The 9,703-nt window shown below is 39.8% G+C and overlaps 1 pseudogene; it reads left to right on the forward strand.

The window, feature by feature from the left end:
• The first annotated feature begins 5,532 nt into the window (after positions 1–5,532).
• On the forward strand, positions 5,533–5,630 carry LOC120106957 (small nucleolar RNA R71; annotated as a pseudogene).
• The last annotated feature ends 4,073 nt before the right edge of the window (positions 5,631–9,703 follow it).

Here is a 9,703-nt window from a genome sequence, read left to right on the forward strand (position 1 = left end):
CATTAGGCTCTAGTAAGATCCATGTAGCGAGCTTTCAGCCAATGACCCCCGATCCAGTTGGCTCAAGACATTAGGTGAAACACCCCTCGGACTTAATTACTCGAACCAGACTACACCACGAGGCCAGACTTGTCATCATAAGTATTTTTTTTTGAATAATAATTATGCAAGAAAAGAGATGGTAAACTGAACATATAAATATTTTTATTATATATGTGACTGCATCGTGACTATAGGTCAACCAAAGTCGGATCATAAAGCACCTAAGTAATCTAACTGGGATATTCAACCTCTATTTTTATATGAAAATCAAATCATGAACCTTATGGTACGAACAAGGACACTCATACTTTTTTTATGGATAAGGCTAACAAAAATGCAGTTAACAAATATGAACTCCTGAGGGCTTCCTATTGTCATTAAGTACACGTGTGGGGATCCAATAATAGATCTCTGATCAATCATAGTATGCATGTGTTCCTTGACTTAATAGTTGCACAAACTCAATATGAAAATACATGTGCATTTGCTCAGAAAAGAAAGTAATAGAATAAATCAAATGCAAAAACAAGTTTTTGTTTTTTTTTTCTTTTTTTTTTTTTGCAAAATCTTTCCCTCCCCCCAACTTAAACATTGCATTGTCCTCAATGTAAAAGATGCAAGAAAACTATATATGAGAGACAATAGAGAAAATAATAGAGAGAAGAAGAATACCTTGAGCTGTTGATTTCCAGAAAAGAAGACCTACAAAATAAGAAGAAAACTAGAAATAAAAGAAAAAATTGAATTCTATCCAATATACACATACCTTGGTCGTCATGCTCAGTCGTAAGAAGGCTCCCCCAAGAAAAAGGAGTCCTCTTCATCTGCAAAATTCTCAAGAAAAGGTTTTAATCTGTGTCCATTTACCTTAAAAATTTTGCCATCCTGTGGATTCTCAATTTCAACTGCCCTGTGTGGCAAAACAGTTTTTACAATGAAAGGACCTGTCCATCTTGATCTTAACTTTCCAGAAAACAGATGTAAGCGAGAGTCATAACAAAGAACTTTTTGTGCAGGTTCAAAAGATTTTCTTAGAATTGATTTATCATGCCTAATTTTCATTCGTTCTTTACAAAGTCTAGTATTGTCGTATGCATCCCGACGAATTTCATTCAACTTACTTAATTGTAATTTTCTAGCTAAACCAGCATCTGATAATTCAAAGTTTAATTTTCTAATGGCCCAATACGATTTATGCTCTATTTCAACAGGTAGACGACATGCTTTTCCATAGACTAGCGGATACGGGGACCTACCAAGAATAGTTTTATAAGCAGTACGGTAAGCCCACAATGCGTCAGAAAGTTTTAAAGACCAGTCTTTGCATGATGGATTAACCGTTTTCTCTAAAATTTGTTTAATCTCCCGATTGGCTAACTCTACTTGGCCACTAGTCTGCGGGTGATAAGGAGTTGCAATTCTATGGGTGATACCATACCTTCATAACAGGATCTCAAAAGGCTTATTACAAAAATATTTTCCCCCATCACTAATTATAACCTTAGGCATCCCAAACCTAGAAAATATGTTTTCTTTAAGAAATTTTAAAACTGGTTTGTGGTCATTTGTTCGACAAGACACAGCTTCTACCTGTTTGGATACATACTCTACACCCACTAAAATGTACTCATATCCAAAAGATGGTGAGAATGGGCCCATGAAATCGATGCCCCACATAGCAGTAATGGGCTGAAGAGGCATCATTTGCCTACGAGTTAGACTTCCAACACGTTGACATGGGTCACATGTCCTACAGAACTCGTGGGCATGTTTAAATAGTGTAGGCCAATAAAAACCATATTGCAACACCTTAGCTGCCATTTTCTTAGATGCGAAGTGTCTTCCGCAAGCACTGGCATGACAAAAAGAGAGTACACTTTGTATCTCATGATCCGAAATGCATCTTCTAAAGATTTGATCATTGCAATACTTGAACAAATAGGGGGCATCATAATAATAACTTCTTACTTCACGCAAGAAATTATTCTTATCATTCGATCCCCAATGCTCCGGCATCCGGTTTGTGACAAGAAAGTTTACAATATCAGCATACCATGGCATAGTAGAAAGTGCAAACAATTGCTCTTCAGGGAACGAGTCCTCGATGGGCAACTGTGGCACCGAATCATTAAAAACTAGCCGTGATAAATGGTCAGCAACTACATTTTCTACTCCCTTTTTATCTTTGATAGTGATGTCAAATTCTTGGAGTAGAAGTATCCATCGTATTAAGCGTGGTTTGGCCTCTTTCTTATCCAGTAAATATTTTAGCGCTGCATGATCTGTAAAGATAACAATAGGAGCACCAAGGATATAAGAGCGAAATTTGTCCAATGCAAATACTACTGCAAGCAATTCCTTCTCGGTGGTGTTGTAATTTATTTGAGCATCATTTAAGGTTTTGTTTGCATAGTAGATGACATATGGCTTATTATCCTTGCGTTGTCCCAGGACAGCTCCTATCGCATAGTCGCTAGCATCGCACATGATTTCAAAAGGTAATGACCAATCAGGTGGTCGCACGATGGGTGCAGTGCTAAGCATAGCCTTCAATTTTTCGAATGCCTCTTGACATGTTTCAGTCCAATTGAACGGTGTATCAAGGGATAGGAGGTTACATAATGGTCGAGCTATGACACTAAAGTCCTTGATGAACCTCCTATAAAATCCTGCGTGACCCAAAAATGATCTAACATCTCTAACCGTCTTGGGTGCAGGTAGCTTGGCGATTAAGTCAATCTTGGCTCTATCAACTTCCATGCCCTTCGATGAAACAATATGTCCTAGGACAATTCTCTTTGGCACCATAAAGTGGCATTTCTCCCAATTCAGTATCAGATTCTTTTCCATGCATCGAGCTAAGACTGCTTATAAATGTGACAGGCAATCATCAAATGAATCGCCAAAAATAGAGAAATCATCCATAAACACTTCTAAAAATTTTTCGTTCATTTCTTCAAAAATGCTGAGCATACACCTTTGGAATGTTGCAGGTGCATTACACAACCCGAATGGCATTCGACGGAAAGCAAATGTGCCAAAAGGACAAATGAAAGTAGTCTTCTCTTGATCCTCAGGTGAAATTTTGATTTGGTAGTTTGCAACTCTTTCCAAAACTTGGTCTAGGAGGGGTAGGGGAAAGTGATCCTTCCTAGTGACCAAATTCAATTTTCGGTAGTCAACACACATGCGCCAACTCGTCGAAACACGAGTTGGGACTAGTTCACCCTGCTCATTTTTGACTACCGTCAGACCTGCTTTCTTGGGCACGACTTGAGTAGGACTCACCCACTTGCTATCAAAAATTGGATAAATAATACCCACGTCAAGCAACTTGAGGACTTCTGCTTTAACCACATTTCTCATCGTAGGATTCAACCTGCATTGCATTTGCCTTGTGGTTTTGGCATTGTCCTCCAAATATATCCGATGCGTGCAAATTAAAGGGCTAATCCCCTTCAAGTCGGCAATAGACCATCCTAAAGCTCCCTTATGATTCTTTAGAACACCAAGTAATTTTCTTTCTTGGGCATGATCCAGATCAGATGAGATGATTATAGAAAATGTGTCCTCGGATCCAAGAAATGCATACTTGAGTTCCTTCGGTAAAGGTTTCAACTCGAGCTTAGGTGTTTGTTCATGGGATGGTACTATCTTTGCTTTTCGAGGTGGCAACTGTTCAAATTCCTTTATTCTCGGTCTCCACCCATTGACCATTCTAACATCCGAATTATCTAAACCAGGTGGGACCACATCATTAGCAGTACCTTCAGAACACCAATCTATTAAACCATTGTCGGCCGATTCAATAAATATTTTTTTTAACAAATATTCTTCCACAATGGTTTCAACCCATTCAACTTCTTTACTTTCTTCATGATCACTGGGTTGTTTACCTATACTAAAGACGTTCAGTTCCAAGGTCATATTGCCAAAAGAAAGCTTCATGACACCATTCCTACAATTGATCAATGCATTAGAAGTTGCAAGGAATGGGCGTCCTAAGATGACCGGAATCTGAGATGGTGAATTGGAAGCCGGATGTGTGTCCAGTACGATAAAGTCAACAAGAAAATAGAACTTGTCTACTTGGACCAACACATCTTCGATAATCCCTCTAGGGGCCTTCACTGACCTGTCAGCTAATTGTAAGGTCATAGTTGTTGGCTTCAACTCACCCAAACCGAGTTGCTCATATACCGTATATGGCAACAAGTTCACACTCGCTCCTAAATCTAGCAATGCTCGCTCAATCCTAAAATTGCCAATGATGCACGAGATAGTTGGGCAACCTGGATCCTTATATTTAGGAAGAACGTTATGCTATAAAATTGCACTCACATTTTCAGCCAGAAATGCCTTCTTCTTGACATTTAAACGACGCTTGACAGTGCACAAATCTTTTAAAAATTTTGCATAGGAAGGCACTTGTTTGATTGCATCAAGAAGAGGAACATTGATTTTTACTTGCTTAAAAAGCTCAAGAATTTCAGAGTTTGGTTCAAGCTTTTGCAAGGGCTTTAATCTTTGTGGAAATAGTGCAGGAAAAGGACATTTAATTTTTTCAGTAGATGTTGGTGCTTCAGTTTCTCCATTATTCTTTTCTTTTGTCTTGGGAGGGTCAGAATCAGGTATGACTTGTGTTTGTTCTGGGACTGGTCGGTCAATAATCTTTCCACTTCGCAAAGTTATTATACTCTTTGCTTGTTCTTTATGCGAACTTGAAGATGATGCATTGCTACCGCCGTAGACTTGAGGGTTAGGTTGTGGTTGAGCTGGTAGCTTACCCTTCTCTTGAGCACTTAAAGCAGTGGTCAGTGTTGTCAGTTGATTTCTTAATTCATCATTGATTTTAGCTTGACCTTGCATGAAAGATTGCAAAGTTTCTTCGAGACTGGGTTTTTGAGGGGGTGCGTGTGCATAATGAGGTTGCGGAGGTGGAGGAGTTGGGTTATATACTTGTTGGGGTTGGTCATTCCTCCACCTGAAATTTGGATGGTTCTTCCATCCAGGGTTGTAAGTACCCGAAAAAGAATTATTGAAAGATTTTTGATAGGTATTCATAACATTGGCCTGATCGTGCAAGACTTCCTTGAATGCGGGTATTGTGGGGCAATCAGTGGTGAGATGGCTAGGCATCTCACAAATCCTACAACACTCGCTGTTATGTTCTACGGTCTTGACGGGTTCAATTCTTCTAAGTTCAATTCCTCTACCTTCCTAGTAAGGGCTGCCATTTTAGCCTGAATATCATCCTGAGTACTAAGGTTGTAAAGGCCCCCGTGTCCAACGCTAGTAGGCTTAGGTAAGGGTTTATTCACTCTATCCCCTGTATCCCATAATTGTGCAGTCTCTGCGAGAGAATCTAAATAGTCCCATACCTCATCGGGTTGCTTTTCCAAAAATAGACCATTGCACATAGTCTCTATAAATTGTTTTAACTGTGGAGACAACCCTTCGTAAAAGAAACTAATGGTTCTCCATGTTTCAAACCCATGATGAGGACAAGAGAGAAGCAAATCTTTAAATCTCTCCCAGCATTTATAAAATGTTTCATGGTCTTTTTGTTGGAAATTGCTAATGTGCCTTTTCAAAAAGTTAGTCCTTTGTGCGGAAAAGAATTTTTTCAAGAATTCTCTTTGCATATCATGCCATGTTCCTAGCGATCTAGGTATCAAGGAGTTCAGCCACGTTTTGGCTTTATCCTTTAAGGAAAAAGGGAACAAGGTCAATTTAAGGACATCTTCCGATACATTTGGCACTCTAAATGTGATGCTAATTTCCTCAAAATCCTTAAGGTGAAGATAAGGGTTCTCGGATTCCATTCCATGATACTTGGGCAGCAATTGAATTACTCCTGGTTTGATTTCAAAGTGTCCTACATTTTCAGGAATAATCATGCATGAAGGTTGACTAGTCCTAGTGGGATGTAAGTATTGTCGAAGTGTCATAACTGGGGGTCTACCTTCATCACCATGGTGACTTCCTACATCATCAGGAAAATTTGCCATCTCACAAGGTGTGAGATACTGCGAAGGAATTTCAAGGATGTGTCCTAAGGGATGATCTAAAGTTGTACGACTTAATCGACCGGTGTCGTCCCTATTCCAACCTAGCATACAAAATTTAATTATTTTTTTTTTATGTTTTTTTTAAAATAAATATAAATATAAGTACCAACTAAAGATACCCTAAAACAAAAATCTATTCACAATCAAACATGCAACTAAACATTACACCTCAATTTCTAATGTTTTTCTTAAATTTCTAGACAACTCCTAACTGGTTTGAAGAGGGCACCTAAGCCTCCAATCCGGTCTAATGAACCGAGTTGACCAGGTAAGCTCCCAGGTAAGTAGAGGGGTCACGATGCGTTCGCAAAGGTCCCACTTAAAACCCACTTGCCTCGAACAGATGAACTGTCTCCCTTATAGGGACAAAGCTTGCCTAGACATCAACTAAGCCATAGAGCGAAATTGGTGCAACTTTCGGTGGTCTTCGTCCTATTGAGCTTGAATGTCCTTAGGGGCCAACGTCTAGTTGATTTTAGTTAAGCTTAGGATATTTATGCAATGGGGTGATTTTTGGGCTAAGGACGAGTGATGAAATCCCGACCTTATCTTTTTAAATGGGTTCAGCCCTTAGAGTATTTTATGTTGATGCCTTATACTATATGCAACAATCAAGAGATTTTTTTTTAATGTTTTATGACATGACATTAAATTTCATTGAATAGGTGATCAAGCAAATTATTTATTATTTTTTTAAATTTTATATTAGCAACAAGGGTTAATGAGATATGATAACAATAAAATTCTGATTCTAAAAAAATTAAATGCAGAAAATTCAAAGCAGAAAGCAGCAAGATTTTATATTAAGTTAATGGTCGCAAAAATTTCCGAATGTCAATCAGACCGTTCAGATGAAAAACACACAGGTCTTGCACCTGACGACCAAATTTTAGTTCAATCAGATGGTTAATTACTTTGATATCAGAGTTTTATGTAGACTGTGCAGAAAAAAAACAATAGTAAAGAATTTTTTTTTTTTTCGAAAGAAAAAGACTAACTACTAAAGTACTAATTAAATCTAAAATTATACTAATAAATCAGCGGTTCCCCGACAACGGTGCCAAAACTTGATGCACTCGCAAAAATGTTTTCGCGAAACTAATCTCCCAAGTATAGGAGAATCGTACAAGTAGTAAAATCTCGGAAGTCCGAGGTCGAATCCTCAGGGAACGAAATATATATTAGATTATTTAATATAATTTTAGATTAATTAATGTAATAAATTTGTGGATTAAGATGATGTTTTGATTTTCAGAAATTAAAATCGGAGAACAATATAGTAATAAACAAAGTTCAATGTAATAAAGATGGTAGGGATCTGGAATCTCCCTTGATGATATTGCATCCAAGAAATAAACTCTATGGTTCTTGATTAAAAATGAATGGTAGGATAGATCTAATCATGGTATATGTTTCATGAACATATGAACTCAATTTTTAAGCATTCGTCGTGCTTTTTACGTCTACCACGAATCAAATACTAAAGCAATCCATATATCAATAATCATAATCCATTAAAGAGCTATCTACGAGATAACTATGCACGGATCAAAAACATATCAGTAAATATAATTCATTCAAGGCAAAAGTTTAGAGTTTACTTCAAAGAGCAATACATCAAAGGTTCCTCTATCTCCCTCCCTAAGAAATTAGCCGGCCATCAACGTAAAAGAAATCTCCCCTGTTCCTCTTCCTTCTCTCTTTTTTTTTCTTTTTATTTTCGAAAATAGGGCATGCCCTGTTTCCTCTCTTTTTTTTTTCTTCTTCTTTTTGAATGGGGCTGAGGCTCTCCTCTGTTTTTCGAACGAACTCCCCCTCACGTTTGCCAGCCGAGAGCCCTCCTATATCTCCCGATGGGTCACCTGATCACACGGGATGCTCCTCTCCTGCTGGCTTCCGAGTATCCCGGACGCTGAGGAGTAGATCTGGGAACGGTAGATGCTTCGCGGACGGCTGGGCTTGAGCACGAATCCGGAAGACGAGCGGATGGATCGGAAGGAAGCACGGATGCGGGTGATGCCTCGCGGGATGCTGAGGCGTTCGCTGGAAGGCTGGGATCTGTTGGAATGCATGGGAGATGAACCGTGGACGGCTGCAACGCTTCACAGGATGCTGGGATCACGGTGTAAATGCGCGGATGAAGTGGATGCGGAAACCTGAGATCTGGGACTCGGGTGATTGCGAATCCGGGAGAGGTGGATGCATGGAACGATCCCAATGCCTTGGATGCGAGAATCTAAGATCTGGAAGGCTTCGTGGACGGCTGGGAGGTGCAGAAGACGGGCGGATGAAATCTGGATGAGCGGAAACGAGCTGATCACGGGAGATTCACATGCGGACGTGAGGACCTGAGATTCCGGAAGATTGCCATCGCCTGGGTGATCTGATCGTGGATCTTGAAGCAAGGGATGCGGAAGGGAAGATCGAGACTTTGCTGGAAGGGTGCACGTGGACGCTGGGGAGCTGATGTGGCTGGAACTCGGGTGCTCTGTTTTGGGAATAAATAGATGAAGAGGCGGACACGGCTGGGAGAGCTAGAAAGATGCTTTGGAACTGAACCATGCTGAGAGCTGGATATGGCTAAACCTAGCCGGCTAATGCTCATTCTAGTGTGCAACTGGGATTGAACCATGTAGTCGGCTGGTCACCTGCAGTGAGGCATCTTGTCTAGACCCAATGCGCATTTTAGCTTTGATTTACGATTACCTGCACCCCACAAAAATATAATATCAATGCAACACTTTTATCATTATTTGTTAGCAATAATACTAATTTAAGTGATGTATAGATCGCACTTTTGTGCTCTCATCAGACGGCCACTGGAAGAGAAACTGTCCTTCATACCTCGAGAACCTGAAGAACAAAAAAGGTGACACACCACCAGAAGGTATAGACTTGCTCATAATTGAAACTAATCTAACGGTTTCTTCTACTTCTAGTTAGGTTATAGATTTTGGTTCTAGTGCTCATTTGTGCACTACCATGCAGGGTCTAAAGAAAAGTAGAAGGCTGGCGGAAGGTGTGGTAACCCTTCAGGTTGGCAACGGGGCAAAAGTTGCTGCTATGGCTATGGGCACCTACCATCTGCGACTACCGTCTGGTTTTAGTTTATTACTTAGAGACTGCTATTATGTACCTGTTGCTAGCAAAAATTTGATTTCTGTTTCATGTCTAGCACAGGAAGGTCATGTTTTTACATTTGACAAAGACTGCTGTTCTATTTATTTCAGAAATAAAATAGTCGCACGTGGTTTTATGATTGACAGTCTCTATCATTTGTATATGGATGTATCTATAAATGTGTCTGAGCAAGAAGTGAATGCCAAAGGATCCAAAAGATCCAGGGATGAGATAAACCAAAAATATTTGTGGCACCTCAGGCTTGGCCATATTGGAGAGGACAGAATGAACAAAATGGATAAAGATGGGCTTCTCGGCTAATTGACTTCTGAGTCATATCCAGTTTGCGAGTCCTGTCTTCAAGAAAAAATGGCTAGATTGCCCTTTGTAGGATATGGGGAGAGGACCACTGAAATACTTACCCTGGTACACACAGATGTGTGTGGCCCATTCGATGTGCAAGCCAGGGG

This window comes from Phoenix dactylifera, chromosome 6 (assembly GCF_051530095.1).
Source record: "Phoenix dactylifera cultivar Ajwa chromosome 6, Ajwa_hap1_PhDact_Kaust_v1.1, whole genome shotgun sequence".
Taxonomy (NCBI): Eukaryota; Viridiplantae; Streptophyta; class Magnoliopsida; order Arecales; family Arecaceae; genus Phoenix; species Phoenix dactylifera.